Below are 17,920 nucleotides of genomic sequence, written 5' to 3'. Positions count from 1 at the left end.
TCAAAAAGGGGAAGAAACATGTTGGCTTGTAAAGTGTGGAACATAAATTGGCAATGGGAAGAACAATTACAGCTCATCACACGAGTTACTGATTTGACACCTCTTAAGAGAAGCTCTTATTTTAAAGTAGCACCAAAGTCACTCCTGCACAGGGGTGTCAACCAGAAGTCTGTGTATAATATTGTTTTGTGAATCTGGATAAAAAAAAAAATACTATTCTCATCTTAATCTCTGAAATTTAGTTATTTCAGTTATGAATGCAGGCAAAACCACAGTAAAATGCAGTACCTGATAGTTCATCCAAAAAAAAAATCATACACATTAAGTCCTTTAAAGACCACTGAGTCCTAGTTTAAAATTAGGCTTTAGACCTGAAACTACTCTTCCTATTTAATGCTCTACTAAAGCATGGATTACTTCATCATATTTAATATTTTGATTATTTCAATATAGTTGGTTTCTGTTGTAATCCTATATATTCCACATTTAAAGAATCATCATTCTGAGGCTAATCGAGCAATTAAAAAACAAAACAAAAAAAATCCCTCCAGTATATCGTTTTATTTCCTTCATACCACTTGTCACTGACACTTTTTCTCTCTCCCTACTGGAATATTCAGCGAGTATAGGGATGTGAGTGGTCTTAGTATGGACCCCCCAAAATCTAGAACAAGTGACTCATACTCAAAATCTGTAGGAAAGTCCCTTAAAAAAAAAAAAAGTACATAAAGTCTTAAGACTTTCAGTGCATTACAATTAACTACATTCTAAATTTCCATCTTTTCCAGTATATTATTTGTTCTTAATTATGTAAACCTGTCACCTGCTAGTTTTGCTTTATGGAGAACGACTCAATTTCAAGATAAACCAGAGCACTCAACAGTGTAGAAGACATTAAAGTAAAACAAAACCAAAACAAAAACCGCCCCACCAGTATATATAACGTGCTTTTTAAAAAACTACGTGCTTTATGTCACTCTTTTACAGGGACTTGAGCGAACGACCCTTCCGAGGAGGGCTGCTGCTGTGGCTGATTACTTCTTCCTCGCGCCCAACTCCTAAAAGACAGCCCATGTGGACAGGCTCCCACGTGAACCGGGCTTTACACAAGCCACGGGAAGACTTTCCACATCATCGCCCGCGCCCACGCAGGGCCCCGTCTTAGCTGGGGCGCTCGGCGATCCCAAGGGAAAAGCGAGCCGAGCAGACCCCTAAGCCAGGCGGGGGCCGCGGCGGTTCTGCTACCACTTCCCCAGCCGGGACCACTTCGCTCTCGCCGCAGGGCTTTCGGGAACAAAGCCCGGGCCGCCACGCCGCCTTCGGGCCCACCCGGCCTCCCCCCACCGACTCAGCCTCAGCCCCACCCTAAGGCCTCAGCTCCGGGGACCCCAGCCGGCTTCGATGTTAACTCCCCCGCGTCCCGCCTCGGCTTTTCGGTTGGTGGGGGAGGAAAGCCTCCACGAGGCCTCCCGCGGCAGGAGCAGAGGCGCCACCGTCCGTTAGCCTCCAGCTAACAGCGGCGCCCAGGCTCCATCCCGGGGGCTCCTCGCCCGACCCCACCGGAGGGGAGGACGGGACAGGAAAAATCGAGGCATTCGTCGCCGCCGCAAGTCCCCCTAAGGCCTGACTGCGGATCCTCCCACCCTCCGGCCTTAGGGTCCCCGCCTCCTCTGGCAACGCCATCCTCGGCCCCCGGGCCGCCCGCGCGCAGCCCCCCAACCGCCGCCCGCCCGCCCAGCGGTCACTCCCCCACTCCTCGCGCGAATCCCCGGCCTCAACAGGAGGCTGGGTCGGGCGCGGGGCCCCGCACGCGGAACGAAGGCTTCCCGGCCGCCAACCCCGCGGCAGTCCAGAGCGCACACGAGGAGCCGCGGCGCCCCACGCGCAGCCCACCGCGCGCTCTGCTCCGGCTCGTCGCCGCCGCCGCCGCCGACTGCAGCGCCCGGATCCCCGAGGGACCCAGCCCGGACTCCCCGGTTCTTGTCTCCCTTTCTACCCCCCCGCCGTCCCGGGACTCGCAGTCTCCGCCGCGCATGGGGCCGGTTCTGGGGGAGGGAATGTAAACAAATCGGGGTTTTATAGTTACCTCACACTCGAGTGCCGTGTGCATCTCCTCTCCGCTCGGTACCAAACCCCGGCTGCACCAAATCGTGTATTCACCAAAGCCAGCTGCGCTAACTGCGTCGCGGAGGCCCGCGCGTCAGACACCACCCTACGCTACCGGCGTACAAGGCCCACTCAGGTCCCTGCGCAGCCGCACCCCGTCCGCCTATGGGTGCTACGCTCTGGGCGTACACGCACCACCCAGCCATTCACTTCGGACAACGCAACTTGCGGAGGGGAACTGCACCACTCTCGGGATTCCACACGGGCAGAGCGAGCAGTAGGAAATTCGAGTCTACGCAAACTGCGGAGCCCCGTGGCTCCGCGGTAGTTTTGTTCCAAGAAAGGACGCTGCGGGGGAGTTGGGGCGGCTTCTAACGCATGCGTGGAGCGCCCTTTACCACTCGCTTTTTATCCCGGTTTTGCATGTCGGTTGCTGCAGCCCTGGGGAGGCGGATGAGTAATGGAAACTGTAAGCGCAAACGCTTTAGCCAAAAGGTTTCAGATCGATAAATTAAGATGTTTATCTGTACGTGAGTTAAACATCTACATTAACTTAACCCCTCCCCTTTGTTAAAATAACCTTTCGGTCTTAGGGCAAAAGGGAACTCGTATTTAGCGCTAAGCGCAAGACCTTTTGCATAGTTCGCTCTCCACCCCACAATTTATTCTCAAGCGCACTTCCTGCAGGCCTTTCAAACCTCAAAGAAAAAGTTGAGTTCAGAGAGCATGTCCGACACTTACAGTAATTATTGAGACTTTGGCAACTTTCCAAGCTTTTCCACCACTTCCTACTACCTAATTCACTGATTATTTCTTAACACCCAACGGCAAAAACTCCTGATCCAGCCAAGCAATTCCACGGACTCCTGCCTACCTCGTGCTCATTCTTGCTCCCATTCCTTTGCTCACAGCATACCTGCCACCTGAATTGTCTCCTCCCCTTTTCTTAAGCAATTCATAACCCATATTTTCCTGAAAGGTGGCTCTGGACACCTTCTCTTTGCTTTATTACTCTGCTTCCTACAGTTACTTAATCTTCATGGTGAGGCTTATCTGTATTCTGTCTGGTGTGCCTGTTTCTGCATCCAGTCAGATCTGTTTAATAGAATGAGTTCTGGGGGTGCTTTATTGATGTCTAGCAGAGTGCATAAAACCGTGATCAATAGTAATAGCAAAGCTTACGATGGATCAGTTACTAAGTGCTTTACATATATATTTCATGCCCATAACACAGTGAGGTAGATATTATTATCCCACCCCAGGAAACTGAGGCACAGGAAGCTAAGTGACTTGCTTAAGATCACAGACAGGAGAATTGGAATTGAAACCCAGTTAGTATGGCTACATGTCCTGCTATTCTGCATATTTACCTCTGTGAAGCAAGGTTTCGTTTTTGTTTTGTATCTCTGCAAAGAAGATGTTTTGGGTGCTTACTAAACACCTACTGACTGCCAAGGTACTAAGTTTCTTATATCTCTTTTTTCTTGTCTGGGGAAAGCCAATCCATTGACCCCACTAGTGCCAGTTTCACAGACAGGAGAAGTCCTGAGATGTAGGGGAGAGATTAAGTCTGAGTCCTTGCTTCAAGTCTTACCATAGTCACTAGCTGGGAGAAAATGACCATTTTCCTTAGATTCATGGTTAAGAAAATTGGTCTAAATTTATTCTGAAGTCCTTAGATCTCATATAATCAGAAGTAAAGTCCTTAGATTTCATAAAAGCAGTATAGTACATCTTTTAGGTCGAGAACACTAAAAGCTTCCCAATTACCCTTATGTTTTAAGACTCATAATTATTTTATTGACCACATTACTCTGAGCACTTTTACAATATATGTAATGTCTTTCTTCTAAATATCAATAAAATACAGTACTTACATTCCTTATATTTTAGGGTACCCACGCTGCTTTCTAGTTCTATAAGGCTACTGTTCAGCTGGTTCACACAAGTGCAGCTGAACTGATTCATTATGTATTCAGATACCTCCATACAAGTTGTTCAACAGCCACAGCTCTGAGTCCAGTTCCCCCATGGCCTATACCTGTACCAGCCCTTTCTCCCAGGACTCTCCAGACCTCCCACATTTCAGGAATGAAAGGGTTAAGACCTGGCTAAGCAGGAAACGTACAGGACAGCCTGTTATCAAAGACTTCCATTCTAATTGGTTCGGTTACTAATTGTTACATATTATAAATATACCTGCATAAAACTGTAGGATAAACCTACTTGAAAATAGACCATGGCTACTCCCACTTCTATACACTTAGCCAAACATTCATATATGATCAAGTATACCCACTCTGAGTAGGGCAGGGCTTAGAGTAAAATTACTACGTTCAGTAAATGAGCTGCAAACTAGTATATTACTTTTCCTACTGGGAAAAGGAATCTCAGCAAGTGAGTTGAAGGCCTACTCCAAAATCACCCACTGAGTTAAACAATGGAGAGTGCTACAAAAATATCACTATAATGTAGGTTTTATTTCTGTCCATTTTATATACAAGGAATGTGTCAGGGTAAGAGATTTCGAATATTTTAGAATCAGAACTTTCTAAAAAGGTTACTTTTTTCTATCTACCTCATTTGATTCATTAAGAAGCTCACCTGAACTATAAAAACCGTGTAGATGATTTGCAAAAGCCTGGGGAGGAAGACAGAGTACCGAATTACGAATTACGTGTAAATGGTTTACCTCTCATTTGTTTTGCTTATTCACACTGCTGCAAGCACAATTTCATTTCATCTAAAATTTTAAGCATGACCAACCTACCTTTGTGAGGCATGGTATAATAAATCCGATGGCACTTTTTGCCCCTCAGAGGATTAGAAAAGAACCAGCTAGCTATAAGGCGCCTGGGTGGCTCCATCAGTTAAGCTTCTGACTCCTGACTTGGGCTCGGCTCATGATCTCATGGTTTGTAGTTTGATCCCCGCATCGGGCTCAACCTGGCAGCTTGGAGCCTACTTGGGATTCTCTCTCTCTCTCTCTCTCTCTCTCTCTCTGCCTCTCCCTGACTAGTCCTGTCTCTCAAGTGAAAAAAGAAAAAAGAAAGAGCTGCAATAGAGAGAACATAAGAACCACACATCATACCTCCATCTTTAGTTGTGACTAAAGGAAGTTTGTGACATAAACTTGGTTTCCCTCTAGTAAAGGGGAAAACAGTGACTATCAACAACAAAGTTAAGAACTTGTAATTAAATGTGTAAAGAACATAACCAGTTCTAAGACATCAGACCTTTCAAACAATTGTTCTCTCCATGAATTAAGTTTAGTAATAACCAAAGATAAAGAAAACTACTTATATTCATGTTCAGTTTAAACTCTCAATTTTCACATGTCCAAACAAGTTTGGTTCAGACAGGGTTATGCCTTGAGGAAAGAGAACCTGGAAGACTAAATTATACAGATGTACAGCCCTCAGGTAGGCGGTACAAAGTACCAGAAACAAGTGTTCACGAATGAAAAAGAAGTAATCAGGACTATGTTCTAAACCTAGGCCTCAAAATTAACAACTGTCTACTCACGTTTGGAGACTATGCTTTTCAGCGTGGAGATAGAGGCCCCTGCTCCAGATCCGAAGCCAGAGAAATGTAAAGGGCACGCCCCTTTTTGTTCCTTAAGACCTAAGGCACTCTGTGACATCTAACATGTCAAACCCAGGGTCAGGATGGGAAGTGGAATCTGTGGGGCAGTCTTTTCCTGATCCCCTGAGAAATTATGTCTCTGACATCTCATCTAAAGACTCGCCATTCCTGGGGCACCTGGGTGGCTCAGTCTGTTAAGCAACCAACTCTTGATACTGGCTCAGGTCATGATCTCACGGTTCGTAGGTTCGAGTCCTGCGCCAGGCTCTGCGCTGACAGTGCAGAGCCTGCTTAGGATTCTCTCTCCCTTTCACTCTGCCCCTCCCTCTCTCTCTCTCCCCCTCTCTCTCTCTCAAAAATAAATAAACATTAAAAAAAAAAAGATTCTCCACTCCCAAAATTAAGATAGACTGTGAGAATCTGCAGGGAAGTGCTCATTGTAGAAGCATAGCTATCCTTGTAGCCATTTCTAATGAGCAACACTCATGTAACTGACACGACCATCCTCTTCCACAGAGCCCATCATTTTGAGGAGGGTACACAAAGGGAAAAAGGAACCAATCCCACCCCGGTGAGCAAGATTTGACTGATGTCCCTGTCAGGTGAGACCATTTTAAGTTGGTAGGCTTATCCAATAAAATGAGTTTCAGGTGACCTGCACAAACGAAACTAGATTGGAGAAATGAAACAGTTGAAACAACACCCCTCCCCCAGTAGAAAAGTCAGTTTTTATATCATTTCCCTAGAGGACGCTGTCATTAGCCGAGTTAGATCCTTAAGTTTCAGTTCATTGCAATACAAACAAAAGGCCTTTAGTATTAGACAGGAAGAAAGACAATAAGGGAGAGGCTTAAAGCTTCTGATTTGCCATGGCAAGTGCTTTCGAAAATAGGAATGAGACCTAGCCCAGGAGAAATAGGAAGAACCACTAGGCAGAATGAATGAAAGAAGATCGCAGCTGGAACCAGGGTACCAGGCACATCACACATTTGCCCACATGGTACCAGGAAGACTTCTTGTCCCAGACCTAGTCTATTGTGCTCACCGATCCCTGGGATTCCACATTTAGAACTTTATTCCTGGGTCTTGAAACCAAAGGGACTTTGACCCTGAAGGAAGTTACCACTATTTTATTGTTTATACTGCCACGAGGGTGTATTTTTTTCCTGTCTTCTCTGAAGAGGAAGTTTTAAGAGAGAGGAAACATGATCATCTGGTTTCCCAAGGGTAATGTGGTACAAAAGGACAAAAGGAAAACTAGACAAATTCCCATCTTCTTAATCTTGCTCCTAGCCAATCTTGTTCACTCAGAAAGCCCTAAAATGAAGGAAAACAGTAGGTTTGGTAAGTTTGTACCAAGCTTGGGGGCCTAGATGCCAAGAGGCAGCTGTTTTGGATCCTTTAGAACTCTGAAAGCACAGCAAAAAATCAACTTTCCAAATCTTCACTCCCAGTCCAAAGGAATAAAAAGAGCAACATAAATAATCCACATGAATATTGCAAATTTGAAGGGGATTTGGCGATGGTTACGCTTTAAGGGAAATTATCAACATGGAACTGAATTAGCGGTAAGTTACCATGCAAATATTTTTTAAAGCAGGTTCATTTGTTTAACTGGCTAAACTTAATAAACTCATTTTTAAAGTTCATTTAAAATGTCATCACAAGAGAGCATATTTCAAATCTTGCCTAGAGATTCCAAGACAATTAATAATGAGACCCATTTCACACCTGACATTTATGAAACCAATCAAATACATCTTTTAAAATCAAGATAATTTGGTTTAGCTTAACAAATATTGCTTATCTTCATTTATTAAGTTTGACAGCAGGAATGCAACTAAATTCTAAACATTAGGGAAGACAATAAATGAATTGTCAAAACGAGTAGCTTGTAGAGATTTCCAGATTTTCCCTGCACTATTTCTAAGTACAGCTCAAATTACGTTTTTACTAGAATAAGTCACTTTTGCGTTTTTCACAGAATCCCGTACACCACCTCTTGGTTACCATTTCACATCTGTAGGGCAGTTCTAGATATTCCCTACTGTTTTTTGAGGAATGATTCTGGCAGTGCCCAATAATTAAGAACCCACTATGCTTGGCTTGCTTCCTTATAGATGATCTCACCTACAGCTTCCAAGGATTTCCTCACACTCAGGTTTCATTCCAATTACAGTGACAGTTGCTTTCTCTAGGGAATTAGTTTTCAGTGTCTTTCTTCCCACCCTAAATACATGAAGATGTATAGTTTAAAATGTGTTGATTAATTAAATATGATAACTTCTTTTAACCCTGTATAGCCCTGCAAGGTAAATATGATTATGCCCATTTCACAGATGAAGAAATCAAGGTGGTTACAGAGCATGTGGCAGACCCAGGACTCCAGTGCAAACAGTGTGGCTCCGGAGGCTATGCTCTTAGCCCTTACATTACCTTGCCTCTTATTTTTGTGAGGTTATCTATATTAGTTTCTCTGCAAAAGTTGGTAATTAAAAAAAAAAATCTGTAGAACCTTAAACTGGTGGCTTTTCAGTCTATAAATGTGGCAGGTCAATGGAAATTTTAAATGGAATAAAGCATAGAATAAAAACGTTTCAAGATACTTATAATGTGAACATTTGTTCTTTTCTGCTTTATCTTTCAGCTTGACTAGCTTGAATCAATTCCAAGGGAGATGTTTATTCCACAGTCTCTTAAATTAGAAAGTTAATTAGCCAGTCTGGTTATACATTTAGTTGAAAAGCTTTCCCCTCTTTATGGTGATTTGATGTAGTTGTTCAAGTATTTATTTATACCAGTACAGTTATATTAAAAATTAAGCAGAATCAAGTGTATGTTAACAATTTTGATTAGTCATGGAAAAGTGAGCTATGAACTTGCTCATCAATGAAGAATTGGTCAGGTGCAGGCAAACATGTCCCAGCAGATTTAAAGTGAAATTCACTTAGGGGATTAAACACTCATTCCAGTCCTTAGATGAATCTCTATCCTCTGCAAGTCTCCCTTGGAGACTTGGAAAAAAGAGGTAAGTGTTAATTAAGGGTTGGAAATATCTTCAAGCAAAAGTCTGTGCTCCTTTTATGTTGCAAGCCACTCTGTCAAGTAGCTGGGAAATGAGGGCAAACAAAATAGAATTCTTGCCCTTCAGAAGCTTACAATCCAGTCAAGGAGATAACGAAGGAGGCAATTTCAGTACAGTATGGAAAGTGCTCTATTGGAGATAGGTATGAGTTGCCGTGGCAACGAAAGCAAAAATGCCTTCAGAAAGGAAGTGACAGGGGCGCCTGGGTGGCGCAGTCGGTTAAGCGTCCGACTTCAGCCAGGTCACGATCTCGCGGTCCGTGAGCTGGAGCCCCGCGTCAGGCTCTGGGCTGATGGCTCAGAGCCTGGAGCCTGTTTCCGATTCTGTGTCTCCCTCTCTCTCTGCCCCTCCCCCGTTCATGCTCTGTCTCTCTCTGTCCCAAAAATAAATAAACGTTGGAAAAAAAAAAAAAAAAGAAAGAAAGGAAGTGACATCCAAGGTCTGACCTAAGGATTAGTAGGAAACAGCCAAGTAATGAAACAGAGGACAGAGAAATGCAAGCAGAAGAATGAAATGAGTAATAGTGTGGTTCTCAACCAGGGAACTGAAACCCGTGGTGTTGATGTGTGTTTTTGACATGGGGTGTTGGAAGAGATGAGACAGGGCCAGTAAGCAGGGTTTTTTGTGTACCATACAGAAGAGTCTGAATGCTACCCCAAAGCCATTAAGAGCTGCTGAAGAATTTTGAACCAGCAAGTGCCACGATCACAGGTAAGAAGGAAGTAGCAAGTGGGGCGCCTGGGTGGCGCAGTCGGTTAAGCGTCCGACTTCAGCCAGGTCACGATCTCGCGGTCCAGGAGTTCGAGCCCCGCATCGGGCTCTGTGCTGACAGCTCAGAGCCTGGAGCCTGTTTCCGATTCTGTGTCTCCCTCTCTCTCTGGCCCTCCCCCGTTCATGCTCTGTCTCTCTCTCTGTCCCAAAAATAAATAAACGTTGAAAAAAAAAATTAAAAAAAAAAAAAAAGAAGGAAGTAGCAAGTATGATTCGTTTGATAGGCAGAATATGCCTCCCCCCACCCCTGCAAATGATATGCATGTTCTAATCTCTGCAACCTGTGAATATGTTAGTTTTCATAGCAAAGTAAAGTAGAGATTGGGGATAGAATTAGGTTGCTAATTAGCTGACCTTGAGATGGGGAGATGATCCCAAATTAGCCAGGCAGGCTCAATTTAATCACACAAGTAGATGGAGACAGGTAAGTCAGAGGGCCATGTGACTGTGCAAGCATGGTCAGAGTGATGCAATGTTGCTAGAGAAAGAAAGTCACAAGCTGAGGATTATGGGTGGCCTCTAGAAGCTGGAAAAGGCAGGGAAATGGGTCTCTCCAGAAGGAATGTGGCCCAGCCGCATCAGGCTTTATGCTGACAGTTCGGAGCCTGGAGCCTGCTTCGGATTCTGTGTCTCCCTCTCTCTGCCCCTCCCCTGCTCACCCTCCGTCTCTCTCTGTCTCAAAATAAATAAAAAGCATTTTAAAAAATTTAAAAAAAAATTAATGTAGAATACAAACAGCAGTGTATTCTACCTCCCAGAACAAAGCCCTCCATTATCTGAGTTTTTTCCTGGGGATTTACCTCCATATTTTACAATAATATGCTTATCCTGCCATTTCATCAATTTGAGGCATCTGCTATTGACTTTCAATAAGGAAGTATTTAACTCTCTTAAATATGCACACTCATAATCTGGGAGATCAGAGAGTCTGCTCCTTACATAGATTTTCAAACACCCTCTGGTTTCCAGGCTTACCATTCACTTCCTTTTTCATAAGGGCCCAGTGCTTGCAATTCAAGTGTTTCTGGCATGCTAGAGCCAACAGGCATCCTTCGTCCTACCATTCCCATCCCCAAGGGCTAAATTGTCTAAGGAAATAGTTCACTATTTCCTTTCTACCTTTCAAACTGTTTATTACTCTTGCCCATTTCCTTCTCTGTCTTTACAGCTGTATCTTTGTTATTTCTTTTTTTGTGTGTGACTTTTAGTTGAGGAGGAAAAGATAATGTTATGTTCCATCTGCCATATTCAACCCAAAGTGCTCCGGAGTTGCTTTTTAAGATTAAATGAACTAATACAGGTAATGAGATAATATAGGCAAAATGCTTTGCAATGTCCTTGACATCTAATAAGGTATAACCGAAGCAACAGTATGGTCCCTATCACCATTATCATCAATTACCTAACAAAAGGTTAGGATGGACGACAGTAGAATGTCAAAAAATACTGCTTACAACAGAGTATCACTGTTGGTTGTCCAGCATTAATGGCATCTGATTGGAAATTTGTTTTTCTTAAAAAAAAAAAAAACGTAATTTTCACAATGTATTTATAAAGTAGAATGTTCTACAGCTAAACAGGATAATCTGGATTACTTGAAACTCTCTCATCCTTTAGATTTCACATTCTCAAAGAAAGTTTCTCTATCTCAAGAAACCTCTTCCCTGTACTAACTTACCATGATTCTCTCATTACATACTATTCCTTTCCTTAATTGTTCTAATCAATTTTAAAATGACTCTCCCCCTTCTCCCCATTGCTCCCCCCTTTCTCTGTGTGTCTTTAACTGTGTTTTGTCCCTAACCAGACTTAACTCAAGACAAAGGGCCATGGGAGTTGTCATTAACAAAAAAGTCCACTCAAGTCCCAACATAGTGCCTTGAATGACTCTGTTCTGAATGAGCGGACTGCCAGGTATAGCATAATAAAGGACACATAATGAGATGCTATGTTTGGAGAAAGAAACACACAGAAGTAGTTTGTAAACTACATTAATAGTGGTGGCATTTGGGGAAGGTTATGAGCATTTTTTAATTCCTCTATCCTAATACTGTTACTACCACTACTAATGAACAGCTATTGAATATTTACTGGGTGTCAGAACTTACCTAAGTGTTTTACATACATTTTCTAATTTAATCCTCAAAACAACCCTATGTACTCTCATTATACCCATTTTACTGATAAGAAAATAGCTGCAGAGAAGCTCTATAACTTGCCCAGCTGGGGACATCTGCTAAAGTTCAAACCCACAGTCCAAGTTGAAAGCCCCTTGATCTTAAACCACTAACCTATCACTGTGTGTGTGTGTGTGTGTGTGTGTGTGTTGCATGTGTGAAACAGAAAGAGAGAGAAAAAAATGTACTTGCTAAAGTCTCAAATCCTGTGGTAATAAACTAAGAGCCAAATTGTTTTTGCCAACAAAAATATTTTTCTGATGCAGTAAAGATAGCAGTAGCTGAATTACTAGAATGGCACTGCCAGTCTTATTCAAGTCCAAGACCAAATCCCATCCATTCACACTTCCCTAGCTCTCTCAAGGCCCAAGTAAACAGAGGCTTCTACATTGGGCATACTAAAGCCACGTGTTCTCCAGTTCTAACTTGTGTGGGAGCTATGTCCTGAGAGACCCAGAATATGAGTTCTAAAGAAAGCCTTCTATCCTCTAAGGGTGGAGAGTCCACAACATTATAAATATGTTTATGATGAATTGTGTGTATCCCTGTGTGACTATTACTCTTTACTTGAACTCTCTAGAATTTGCACGAAATAGAGTGGCTGCTTTTGAGTATGGTTCTAATATGAGCCTCTTCCTATTTTTCAGTTCTTTAGACTTTTATGTTAGGATACCTGATTTATTAGCAATGTTGCAAATGTAAACGGAATGTATGCTCACCCTTTCAGTTGATACTGATTGCAAAATAACCAAACTCTTCAGCAGAGATACTTTGTTTTCTTTCAAAAAACTTTTATTATAGGGGAATCACACTTGGAAGATATTTGCACCTTTGGTATATCATCAAAGAGAAATGTTATGAATTATCTGTATCATCTTTTATGTTCTAATTTTGCTTTTACAGCTATATAGTTTAAAAAGGGGGAGTAGGAAATGGAAATCAGGTACCAAGAGAACCATGTAAATTTCCAACTTATTTTGCTCTGTTAAAGCCCTGGGGAGTTTGTTCAATTTAGTTCAGAGACTAAATTGTAGAGATTGGCTCCTATTAATTAAGTACTAGATCCAATATGTAATTATGTCCATTAGGACTTTGACCAAAGCTTGAAAGTCAAGGTCAGAAAGCCTAAAAGGAAATCTGTGTGTGTGACATTAAAGTGGGTCAGAGGGCTCCAGTGCCCGTCTCAGGCCAGGTGTTATCTCTGCTACTGAAATGAAGATCAAGTTGGAAACTATAATGATCACTTGGAAAATAATCTCTTTTCAATTATGTTCCTAATTAGTATCTACCAACGAATGTGTTGTGAAATTCGTTTGAAGCATTTCAAGTCTTCTTGTCTAGAATTTATAGCTAAATAAACATTAAAAATACAGTATTTCAATATGGAAGCCTGTTTCTTTCCTAATTTGAAGAATCCAGTTATAAAAACAAGTATGAAATAATCAGGAGATTTTTAATAGTAAGGAATTATTTTTTAATGCATGATAATAGTATTGTGCTTAAGAGAAGAGTCTGTATCTTTTATTTATTTAAAAAAAATTTTTAACGTTTTTTTATTTTGAGAGAGAGAGAGAGTGTGTGTGTGTGTGAACAGGGGAAGGGCAGAGAGAGAGAGAGAGAGAGAGAGGGAGAATCCCCAGCTACAGGGACAGCTCAGAGCCTACTATGGGACTCAAACTCAAAAAACCATGAGATCACGACCTGAGCCGAAATCAAGAGTTGGATGCTTAACCAACTGAGCCACCCAGGCACCCCAAGAGATTTATACACTGACATATTTATGGATGCAATAAGATGTCTAAGATTTGCTTTAAAATAATCCAGTGGGAGTATATAGGTGATTCAAGACTACTCATATATGAATTGCTAAAGTGGATGATGGTTATATGGGTGCTCATTTTACTATTTCTCCGCTTTTGTGTTTTAAAAACTCCACAATAGCAGTAAAAAATAAAACATTATAATAAAAGCAAATTAAGCAAATAATACTTACCTTGTCTCTGTAATGTTCAAGGAATTAGACCAAATTATAGCACATACATGATTTTATAATTCTAGAGTTTTTAAATGTAATTTTGCAAATGATTCAGAAGTAGTCACTTTTTTCTGTTTTTGTATAACAACTTCAAATGTAGAATAACAGTGTTGTAGCTGGAGCCATTCCGAGATAACCAAAATATTTCAGTAGTGACATCAGCCAAGATGATGCTGTCATACCCCTGCCTGGCACTTTTTTGAAGCAGTTAGACTGGTCATGTGTGAGGCAAACTGTGCACACCATGAAAGTGATACAAATGTGTCTTTTAAATTATTTGGCTTCATTCCAAAATAGACCCACCCTGTTTGGTAGAAATAAACAAACACAAAATCACTAATCTGCATCTAACCCAATTGAACTTTCAGCTATGTTTAGAAATGAAGCTCTGACACTCCTATTTATACTTCATTTGGTTTGAATTTTATACTCTGTAGCTCTGCACATTCACACTGGAAGCAAAGCACGTTTTAAATATTTACTGCATTTGTGCACCATTTAAACCGATATTCAACATTGTTAAAGAATAAGTTTGGTGACTGGTAATCAGTCCATTCTAAATTAACCCCGTACTGGGAACGGTGTGGAGGAGGAGGCGGGCGGCAACCGCTAACACAAAATGACTGCAACAGTGAAGTTCTGAGAGGCTCTTGTTTATCAGAGATAGATGAACTGCCTTGTGGACTAACCACGGTTAAGTGATTCTAGAATCTCACCAGTTTGGGGCTGGGGAGGCAGGCTCTGCCAAAGATGCATGACTGGCTGGTCGAGGACAGGTAGGAAGGAAACTGAGAAATTCAGGTTCGGGCTTCTGCTTTCTTTTCTTTTCTTGTTTCCTGCATCCAGTCCTAACTTGTCATAGGTTGGCACTTCTTTCAAACTGTCAGTAATTGGCTACAGTTATTCTGCAAATGGTTTATTCATTCCAATAGTTAGTAGAAGAGGTGACAGTATGACTGAATATCATTTGACTGATTGATATGTATGATTATATATATCAATATTTGAATGTATAACCACAGTATTATTTAATAACTACATTCTATGAAGCATCGACAGAAATCCCATGGCTTTACAGTATGAATCAACCCACACAATAGAAATGCCAACAAGGATGGACAGAGTCAGAAGAAAGGCATGTATCTCTTACTGTTTCTTAAGCTAACATCCATTTATGCACACTGCTTTTGTTTTCCTCCCTTTTATAGGTAAGGTTTTCAAAAAGACTCCTTTTATACATTGACTCAACCCACTTTATCTGCTCATCTATTGAAATTGGGCTTCCATCCCTATCAGGTCATCCAAGTGGTCACCAATGACCTTAGGTACTAAACTCAGTGCTCACGTCCAACTGGTATGCTATTTGATTTCTCTGCTCCTTTTGAGGTGATTAACCACTTCCTCCTTGAAATACTCAGGGAATTTGATGGGTTCGGTGGTAGGTTGAGAAGATATGCCCAGGACACAGAGCTTAAGAAATAGCTAAAGGGTGGTTCCTTTTTCCCAGGCTGACTGACCCACCAAGTAAAGTGGTGCCTACTGTCCCACCTGGAACTTCATTCCCCTCCGGGTAAGAACCTGGTTCCCTCTCCATTTTAATAGCAAATAGCATTCTTCTGATACTTCATTAACCTCTCTAGCCTCTCAAGGGCTTTGTCCTCAAAACTTCCATAAATGTAGGCAGTTTCTTCTGGGTCCTCTTATTTATCACTCTACGCCAGTGTTTGTAAAGAGTGTTTTAAGTATCACTTGTATCAGCATGAGAGACTCTAGTGGTTCTTACTGAAGATGCAATTTCCAACGTCACCCTAGTGTGACATAACCCAGCATCTCGGGGATGGAGACCAAAATATGCATTTTAAATTATCTCCCAATGGGGCGCCTGGGTGGCGCAGTCGGTTAGGCGTCCGACTTCAGCCAGGTCACGATCTCGCGGTCTGTGAGTTCGAGCGCCACGTCGGGCTCTGGGCTGATGGCTCAGAGCCTGGAGCCTGTTTCCGATTCTGTGTCTCCCTCTCTCTCTGCCCCTCCCCCGTTCATGCTCTGTCTCTCTCTGTCCCAAAAATAAATAAACGTTGAAAAAAAAATTAAAAAATAAATAAATAAATAAATAAATAAATTATCTCCCAGTTAATTCTTAGAAAAAATTCAGGATTTAGAATTCCAGTTTTACACACTCACTTTGGGTGATACTACCTAACCCCATGGCTTCAGTTACTATTTATATGTTGGTGACATCTATCTCCGTTTTCAGATGCCAACATTCCATGTGATGTCTCACAGGCAACTCTCAGAATTAGAGATGCCCCAGACTGAACACTGTCTCCCAATCCTGCCATCCTTCCCCTTGTTTCCCCTAGTTCTCAAAATGGTTGTACCGTCCTCCCAAGGTGGGGTGGGGGGGTGGGGAACAAAAGTGAGGTAGCTGCTCCTGTCTCCTCTCCACTCACTCTCCCATTATGACTCTTGACTCCTACTTCTTACCACACTCAAGTCATTCCCTAGGTAAGATATTATCATACATTGCCTAAAACTCATATGTTGGCTTCTGGTCAAGCCCACCTCCAATCCATTCCCCACAAGGGAAGTGGCAGTCATCACTAATTTGATCCGATTACTCCCGCTCATAAACTTTCAAAGCTTCCCATCACCCTTGGGTGAAATAATTTCACTGACAAACCATATCCTACTTAATCTGCCCCCATATTATCTCTGCAGATTTATCTCTCATCACTTCACTCTACAGCTATACTGTCCAATAGAGTGCCCACTAGTCACAAGTGGCTATTGAGTACTTGAAATGTGGCTAGTCCAATTTAAGACATGCTCTGAGTGTAATTCACACATCAGCTTTCTCAAATGCTGGTAAAAATAAATGTAAGAATGTCTCATTAATAACCTTTCATATTGGGGTGCCCGAGTGGCTCAGGCAGTTAAGCGCCCAACTCTTGATTTCAGCTTAGGTCATGATCTGATAGTTCATGGGATGGAGCCGCACATCAGGATTTGTGCTGACAGCACGAAGCCTGGTTGGGATTCTCTCTCTCTCTCTCTCTCTCTCTCTGTCCCTCCTCCACTCACACTCTCTTTCTTTCAAAATAAATAAACCTAAAAAAAGTTTTGAAAAAATTAAATTAAAAAAATTAAAAAAAATTAAAAGTTTTAAAAAAATTAGATGCTGAGAGGATACCTTTTTAAAAATATTAGTCTAAAACATTACTAAAAGTAATATTACTTGATTCATCCTACTTTCTTTTTTTTTAATATTTTTAATGTTTATTTATTTTGAGAGAGAGAGAACGAGAGGGAGACAGCGTGACAGTGGGGAAGGGGCAGAGAAAGAGAGACAAAGAATCTGAGGCAGGCTCCAGGCTCTGAGCTGTCAGCACAGAGCCCTAAGCAGGGCCCGAACTCACCAACGGTGAAATCATGACCTGAGCTGACGTCAGGTGCTTAACCAACTGAGCCACCCAGATGCCCTGATTCTTTCTACTTTCTTAATGTGACTACTGAAGTTTTTAAAATTCCAGAGATGGTTTGCATCGTACTTCTCCTGGACAATGCAGCTCTAGAACTCTATGATCTAGATCTGCCCATCCCAAAAGACTTGTTACTCCCTTAAATGTTACACTTTTCCTTGCTTAAAGTGCACTTCTCCTCTGTACCCACTCCCCTTCCTTCATCCGATGACCTCATCCTTGTCCTTCAGGATTTAGTTTAGTTATCACTATGAGGAGGTTCCCCACCCTTTTCCTTTCCCAAACCAATTCTGGGTTAGCTGTGCCTTCTACGCGCTTGCACACACAGCACATAGCTTGCAGTGTGCTAAACTTGTGTGGTTTATTTTTCTACCCCCCACCGGTGTCTCCTATCCTCACTATACTCCTGTCCTCTCCTATCCTTCTACACTCACTGACTTCTTGTGAGCAGAATCGTGACTTATTCAATGCAGCGTCCTTGGATTCAAGCACATTGCATGGTGCAAAGTAGATATAGAGTAAATACTGGTAGAAGGGCTGCTAGAAATGACTTCTCTGGACCCAAGGTATGAAACAGGACTGATAATAGTATGTGTGGGGGAAGTTATGAATTAGTATTCTCTCTTTGTCCTTAAGCTATCCAAACCCTATCAACCAACACCTCCCAACCCTCTCTTGCTTC

General features: G+C 42.2%; 1 protein-coding gene and 1 long non-coding RNA gene across 4 annotated transcripts in view; one reads left to right on the top strand and one right to left on the bottom strand.

Moving 5' to 3' along the window:
- Positions 1 to 17,920, bottom strand: part of SLC39A10 (solute carrier family 39 member 10) — a 143,550-nt gene that overhangs the window by 65,941 nt on the left and 59,689 nt on the right. The window contains exon 1 of one of the 2 annotated variants that reach the window (XM_045480578.1): positions 1,894 to 2,028. The exons of the other annotated variant lie outside the window; for it this stretch is intronic. The gene's annotated coding sequence lies outside the window, so the exon portion shown is untranslated. Of the gene's footprint in view, positions 1 to 1,893; positions 2,029 to 17,920 lie in introns of those variants that run through there. 2 annotated transcript variants of the gene reach the window in all.
- On the top strand, positions 2,063 to 8,300 carry LOC123599254. Of its 2 annotated transcripts, none has more exons than XR_006713072.1 (3): positions 2,063 to 2,575; positions 6,208 to 6,293; positions 8,031 to 8,300. It is a non-coding gene; the product is annotated as an uncharacterized LOC123599254 (long non-coding RNA). The 2 variants fall into 2 exon arrangements; XR_006713071.1 differs by having other exon boundaries at positions 2,063 to 2,632.

Source organism: Leopardus geoffroyi, chromosome C1, assembly GCF_018350155.1.
Source record: "Leopardus geoffroyi isolate Oge1 chromosome C1, O.geoffroyi_Oge1_pat1.0, whole genome shotgun sequence".
Lineage (NCBI taxonomy): Eukaryota > Metazoa > Chordata > Mammalia > Carnivora > Felidae > Leopardus > Leopardus geoffroyi.
Note: the sequence above shows the minus strand (reverse complement) of the source record. Positions and strands in the feature narration are given on the sequence as shown.